The following is a 7,898-nucleotide window of genomic DNA, read 5'->3' on the forward strand; positions in this document are numbered from 1 at the left end:
AGGAAGCAAGACACAACATACATTCACACAAGTAAAATCATGAAGCAGCATAAGTAAAAATACTAAATCAAAAGTTTCCAACAACACACACACGACATGAGAAGAAACCTAGCAAAGGAACCAAGAAACAACAGACTTTCACACAAGTAAAATCATGAACCAGCATAATTAAAAATAACAAATCATAAGTTTCCAACAACACACACACGACATGAGATGAAACATAGCACAGGAAGCAAGAAACAGCACACTTTGACACAAATAAAATCTTGAACCATCATAAATAAAACTAAAAACCATCAAAAAAAAAAAAGAAAAATCCAAAAACAAACTAACGATAGGAGAAGAAACCTAGCACAGGCAGCAAGAAACAACAGACTTTCACACAAGTAAAATCATTAACCAGCATAAGCAAAAATACCAAATCATAAGTTTCCAACAACACACAAACGACATGAGAAGAAACCTAGCATAGGAAGCAAGAAACAACAGACAATCACACAAGTAAAATCATGAGCCAGCATAAGTGAAAATACCAAATCATAAGTTTCCAACAACACACATATGACATGAGAATATACCTAGCAAGGGAAGCAAGAAACAAAAGACTTTCACACAAGTAAAATCATGAACCAACACAGGTAAAAAATATCAAATCATAAGTTTCCAACAACAAACACAAGACATGAGAAGAAACCTAGCAAAGGAAGCAAGAAACAACAGACATTCACACAAGTAATATCATGAACCAGCATAAGTAAAATACCAAATTATAAGTTTACAACAACACATACATGACGTGAGAAGAAGCCTAGCAAAGGAAGCAAGAAACAACAGACTTTCACACACGTAAAATCCGGAACCAGCACAAGTATAAATACCAAATCATAAGTTTCCAACAACACACACATGACATGAGAAGAAACATAGCACAGGAAGGCAGAAACAACAGACCTTCACACAAGTAAAATCATGAGCCAGCATAAGTAAAAATAACAAATCATAAGTTTCCAACAACATACACACAACTTGAGAAGAAACCTAGAAAAGGAAGCAAGACACAACAGACATTCACACAAGTAAAATCATGAAGCAGCATAAGTAAAAATACTAAATCATAAGTTTCCACCAACACACACAAGACATGAGAAGAAACCTAGCAAAGGAAGCAAGAAACAACAGACTTTCACACAAGTAATATCATGAGCCAGCATAAGTGAAAATACCAGATCATAAGTTTCCAACAACACACACACGACTTGAGAAGAAACCTAGCAAGGGAAGCAAGAAACAACAGACTTTCACACAAGTAAAATCATGAACCACCATAAGTTAAAATACCAAATCATGAGTTTCCAACAACACACACACAACATGAGAAGAAACATAGCAAAGGAAGCAAGAAACAACTGACTTTCTCATGATTTTCACATTATTTATGCTGGTTCATGATTTTACTTTTGTGAAAGTCTGTTGTTTCTTTCTTCCTTTGCTAGGTTTATTCTCATGTTGTGTGTTTGTTGTTGGAAACTTATGATTTAGTATTTTTACTTATGGTGGTTCATGATTTTACTTGTGTGAAAGTCTATTGTTTCTTGCTTCCCTTGCTAGGTTTCTGCTCATGTCTTGTGTGTGTTGTTGGATCTTATGATTTCGTATTTTTACTTATGCTGGTTCATGATTTTAATTGTGTGAAAGTCTATTGTTTCTTGCTTCCCTTGGTAGGTTTCTTCTCATGTCGTATGTGTGTGTTTTTGGAAACTTAAGATTTGTTATTTTTATTTATGATGGTTCAAGATTTTATTTTTGAATTTTACTTTTGTGAATGTCTTTTGTTTCTTGCTTCCTTTGCTAGGTTTCTTCTTCTGTCGTGTGTTTGTTGTTGGAAACTTATGATTTGGTATTTTTACTTGTGTTTGTTCATGATTTTACTTGTGTGAAAGTCTGCTGTTTCTTGCTTCCTTTGCTAGGTTTCTTCTCATGTCGTGTGTGTGTTGTTGGAAACTTATGATTTGGTATTTTTACTTATGCGGGTTCATCATTTTACTTGCGTGAAATTCTTCATTTCTTGTTTCCTGTGCTATGTTTCTTCTCATGTCTAGTGTTTGTTGTTGGAAACTTATGATTTGGCATTTTTACTTGTGCTGTTTCATGATTTTACTTGTGTGAAAGTCTGTTGTTTATTGCTTCCCTTGCTAGGTTTCTTCTCATGTCGTTAGTGTGTTTTTGGAAACTTAAGATTTGTTATTTTTATTTATGATGGTTCAAGATTTTATTTGTATGAAAGTCTGCTGTTTCTTGCGTTCAGTGCTAGGTTTCTTCTCATATCGTCTGTGTGTTGTTGGAAACTTACGATTTGGTATTTTTAAATATGCTGGTTCATGATTTTACTTGTGTGAAAGTCTTCGTTTCTTGCTTCCTGTGCTATGTTTTTTCTCATGTCGTCATGTTTGTTGTTGGAAGATTATGATATAGTATTTTTACTTGTGCTGGTTCTTGATTTTACTTGTGTGAAAGTATGTTGTTTCTTGCTTCCTTTGCTAGGTTTCTTCTCATGTCATCTGTGTGTTGTTTGGAAACTTATGATTTGGTATTTTTTACTTACGTTGGTTCATGATTTTACTTGTGTGAAAGTCTGCTGTTTCTTGCTTCCTTTGCTAGGTTTCTTCTCAAGTCGTCTGTGTGTTGTTTGGAAACTTATGAGCTGGTATTTATACTTATAATGGTTCAGGATTTTACTTGTGTTAAAGTCTGTTGTTTCTTGCTTCGTTTGCTAGGTTTCTTCTCATGTCATGTAATTGTTGTTGGAAACTTATGATTTGGTATTTTTACTTATGCTGGTTCATGATTTTACTTGTGTGAAAGTCTGCTGTTTCTTGCTTCCTTTTCTAGGTTTCTTCTCATGTCGTCTGTGTGTTGTTTGGAAACTTATGATTTGGTATTTTTACTTATGTTGGTTCATAATTTTACTTGTGTAAAAGTCTGTTGTTTCTTGCTTCCTTTGCTAGGTTTCTTCTCATGTCGTGTGTGTGTTGTTGTAAATTTATGATTTAGTATTTTTAATTATGCTCGCTCATGATTTTAACTGTGTTAATGTCTGTTGTGTCTTGCTTCCTTTGCTAGGTTTATTCTCATGTCGTGTGTGTCTTGTTGGAAACTTATGATTTGGTATTTTTAATTGTTTTGGTTCATGATTTTACTTGTGTGAAAGTCTGTTGTTTCTTGCTTCCTGTGCTAGGTTTCTTCTCATGTCGTGTATGTGTTTTTGGAAACTTATGATTTTAAATTTTTATTTATGATGGTTAAAGATTTTATTTATGGGAAAGCCTGCTGTTTCTTGCTTCCTGTGCTATGTTTCTTCTCATGTCGTGTGTGTATTGTTGGAAACTTATGATTTGGTATATTTACTTATGCTTGTTCATGATTTTACTTGTGTAAAAGTCTGCTGTTTCTTGCTTCCTTTGCTAGGTTTCTTCTCATGTCGTGTTTGTGTTGTTGGAAACTTATAATTTGGTAATTTTTCTTCTGCTGGTTCATGATTTTACTTGTGTGAATGTCAGTTGTTTCTTGCTTCCTTTGCTAGGTTTCTTCTCATGTCGTCTTTGTGTTGTTGGAAACTTATGATTTGGTATTTTTATATATGCTGGTTCATGATTATACCTGTGTGAAAGTCTTCATTTCTTGCTTCTTGTGCTATATTTCTTCTCATGCCGTGTGTGTGTTGTTCGGAAACTTATGACGTGGTATTTTTACTTGTGCTGGTTCATGATTTTACTTGTGTGGAAGTCTGTTGTTTCTTTTTTCCTTTGCTAGGTTTCTTCTCATTTCGTGTGTTTGCTGTTGGAAACTTATGATTTAGTATTTTTACTTATGCTGGTTTATGATTTTACTTGTGTGAAAGTCTGCTGTTTCTTGCATCCTTTGTTAGGTTTCTTCTCATGTCGTCTGTGTGTTGTTGGAAACTTATGATTTGGTATTTTTAATTATGCTGGCTCATGATTTTACTTGAGTGAATGTCTGTTGTTTCTTGCTTCCTTTGCTAAGTTTCGTCTCATGTCGTGTGTTTGTTGTTAGAAACTTATGATTTAGTTTTTTTACTTGTGTCGGTTCATGATTTTACTTGTGTGAAAGTCTGTTGTTTTTTATCCTCCCTTGCTAGGTTTCTTCTCATGTCGTGTGTGTGTTTTGGAAACTTATGATTTGGTATTTTTACTTGTGTTGGTTCATGATTTTACTTGTGTGAAAGTCTGTTGTTTCCTGCTTCCTGTTCAAGGTTTCTTCTCATGTCGTGTGTGTTGTTGGAAACTTATGATTTGGTAATTTTACTTATGGTCGTTCATGATTTTAGTTGTGTGAAAGTCTTTTGTTTTTTGCCTCCCTTGCTAGGTTTCTTCTCATGTCGTGTGTGTGTTTTGGAAACTTATGATTTGGTATTTTTACTTGTTTTGGTTCATGATTTTACTTGTGTGAAAGTCTGTTGTTTCCTGCTTCCTGTTAAAGGTTTCTTCTCATGTCGTGTGTGTGTTGTTGGAAACTTATGATTTGGTAATTTTACTTATGCTGGTTCTTGATTTTATTTGTGTGAAAGTCTTCGTTTCTTGCTTCCTGTGCTATGTTTCTTCTCATGTCGTGTGTGTGTTTATGGAAACTTATGATTTGGTATTTTTACTTATGCTGGTTCATGATTTTACTTGTCTGAAAGTCTTTTGTTTCTTGCTTCCTGTGATAGGTTTCTTCTCATGTCGTGTGTGTGTTTTTGGAAACTTATGATTTTATATTTTTATTTATGATGGCTCAAGATTTTATTTGTGTGAAAATCTTCTTGCTCCCTTTGCTTTGTTTCTTCTCATGTCATGTATGTGTTGTTGGAAACTTATGATTTGGTATTTTTACATATGTTGTTTCATGATTGTACTTGTGTGAAAGTCTGTTGTTTCTTGCTTCCTTTGCTAGGTTTGTTCTCATGTCGTGTGTGTTGTTGGAAACTTATGATTTGGCATTTGTGTTTATGATGGTTCAAGATTTTATTTGTGTGAAAGTCTGCTGTTTCTTGCTTTCTGTGCTATGTCTCTTTTCAGGTCGTGTGTGTGTTGTTGGAAACTTATGATTTGGTATTTTTACTTTTGCTGGTTCATGAATTTACTTGTCTGAAAGTCTGTTGTTTCTTGCTTCCTTTGCTAGGTTTCTTCTAATGTTGTGTGTTTGTTGTTGGAAACTTATGATTTGGTAATTTTACTTATGCTGGTTCATGATTTTACTTGTGTGAATGTCTGTTGTTTCTTGCTTCCTTTGCTAGGTTTCTTCTCATGTCGTCTGTGTGTTGTTGGAAACTTATGATTTGGTATTTTTAAATATGCTGGTTCATGATTTTACTTATGCGAAAGTCTTCGTTTCTTGCTTCCTGTGCTAGGTTTCTTCTCATGTCGTGTTTGTGTTGTTTGGAAACTTAGGCTGTGGTATTTTTACTTGTGCTGGTTCATCATTTTACTTGTGTGAAAGTCTGCTATTTCTTGCGTCCTTTGCTAGGTTTCTTCTCATGTCGTGTATGTGTTGTTGGAAACTTATGATTTGGTGTTTTTAATTATGCTGGCTCATGATTTTACTTTTGTGAATGTCTGTTGTTTCTTGCTTCTTTTGCTAGGTTTCTTCTTCTGTCGTGTGTTTGTTGTTGGAAACTTATGATTTGGTATTTTTACTTGTGTTGGTTCATGATTTTACTTGTGTGAAAGTCTGCTGTTTCTTGTTTCCTTTAATAGGTTTCTTCTCATGTCGTGTGTGTGTTGTTGTAAACTGATGATTTGGTATTTTTACTTATGCTGGTTCATGATTTTACTTGTGTGAAAGTCTTCGTTTCTTGCTTCCTGTGCTATGTTTCTTCTCATGTCTTGTGTTTGTTGTTGGAAACTTATGATTTGGTATTTTTACTTGTGTTGTTTCATGATTTTACTTGTGTGAAAGTCTGTTGTTTCTTGCTTCCCTTGTTAGGTTTTTTCTCATGTCGAGTGTTTGTTTTTGAAAACTTAAGATTTGTTATTTTTATTTATAATGGTTCAAGATTTTATTTGTATGAAAGTCTGCTGTTTCTTGATTTCAGTGCTAGGTTTCTTCTCATGTCGTCTGTGTGTTGTTGGAAACTTATGATTTGATATTTTTAAATATGCCGGTTCATGATTTTACTTGTGTGAAAGTCTTCGTTTCTTGCTTCCTGCGCTATGTTTCTTCTCAAGTCGTCTGTGTGTTGTTTGAAACTTATGATTTGGTATTTTTACTTATGATGGTTCATGATTTTACTGGTGTTAAAGTATGTTGTTTTTTGCTTCCTTTGCTAGGTTTCTTCTAATGTCGTGTGTTTGTTGTTGGAAACTTATGATTTGGTAATTTTACTTATGCTGGTTCATGATTTTACTTGTGTGAATTTCTGTTGTTTCTTGCTTCCTTTGCTAGGTTTCTTCTCATGTCGTCTGTTTGTTGTTGGAAACTTATGATTTGGTATTTTTAAATATGCTGGTTCATGATTTTACTTGTGTGAAATTCTTCGTTTTTCCTTCCTGTGCTATGTTTCTTCTCATGTCGAGTTTGTCTTGTTTGGAAACTTAGGTTGTGGTATATTTACTTGTGCTGTTTCATGATTATACTTGTGTGAAAGTCTGCTATTTCTTGCGTTCTTTGCTAGGTTTCTTCTCTTGTCGTGTGTGTGTTGTTGTAAACTTATGATTTGGTATTTTTACTTGTGCTGGTTCATGATCTTACTTGTGTGAAAGTCTATTGTCTCTTGCTTCCTTTGCTAGGTTTCTTCTCATGTCGTGTGTGTGTTTTTGGAAACTTAAGATTTGTTATTTTTATTTATGATGGTTCAAGATTTTATTTGTATGAAAGTCTGCTGTTTCTTGCTTTCAGTGCTAGGTTTCTTCTCATGTCATCTGTGTGTTGTTGGAAACTTATGATTTGGTATTTTTAAATATGCTGGTTCATTATTTTACTTGTGTGAAAGTCTTCGTTTCTTGCTTCCTGTGCTATGTTTTTTCTCATGTCGTGTGTTTGTTGTTGGAAACTTATGATTTGGTATTTTTATTTATGAGGGTTTAAGATTTTATTTGTGTTAAAGTGTGCTGTTTCTTGCTTTCTGTGCTATATTTCTCCTCATGTCGCGTGTGTTTTTTTAGAAACTTATGATTTGGTATTTTTACTTATGCTGGTTCATGATTTTACTTGTGTGAAAGTCTGTTGTTTCTTGCTTCCTTTGCTAGGTTTATTCTCGTGTCGTCTGTTTGTTGTTGGAAACTTATGATTTGGTATTTTTAAATATGCTGGTTCATGATTTTACTTGTGTGAAATTCTTCGTTTTTCCTTCCTGTGCTATGTTTCTTCTCATGTCGAGTTTGTCTTGTTTGGAAACTTAGGTTGTGGTATATTTACTTGTGCTGTTTCATGATTATACTTGTGTGAAAGTCTGCTATTTCTTGCGTTCTTTGCTAGGTTTCTTCTCTTGTCGTGTGTGTGTTGTTGTAAACTTATGATTTGGTATTTTTACTTGTGCTGGTTCATGATCTTACTTGTGTGAAAGTCTATTGTCTCTTGCTTCCTTTGCTAGGTTTCTTCTCATGTCGTGTGTGTGTTTTTGGAAACTTAAGATTTGTTATTTTTATTTATGATGGTTCAAGATTTTATTTGTATGAAAGTCTGCTGTTTCTTGCTTTCAGTGCTAGGTTTCTTCTCATGTCATCTGTGTGTTGTTGGAAACTTATGATTTGGTATTTTTAAATATGCTGGTTCATTATTTTACTTGTGTGAAAGTCTTCGTTTCTTGCTTCCTGTGCTATGTTTTTTTTCATGTCGTGTGTTTGTTGTTGGAAACTTATGATTTGGTATTTTTATTTATGAGGGTTTAAGATTTTATT

This window comes from Artemia sp. Qi Xiang Cuo, chromosome 2 (assembly GCF_049724085.1).
Source record: "Artemia sp. Qi Xiang Cuo chromosome 2, ASM4972408v1, whole genome shotgun sequence".
Classification (NCBI taxonomy): Eukaryota; Metazoa; Arthropoda; class Branchiopoda; order Anostraca; family Artemiidae; genus Artemia; species Artemia sp. Qi Xiang Cuo.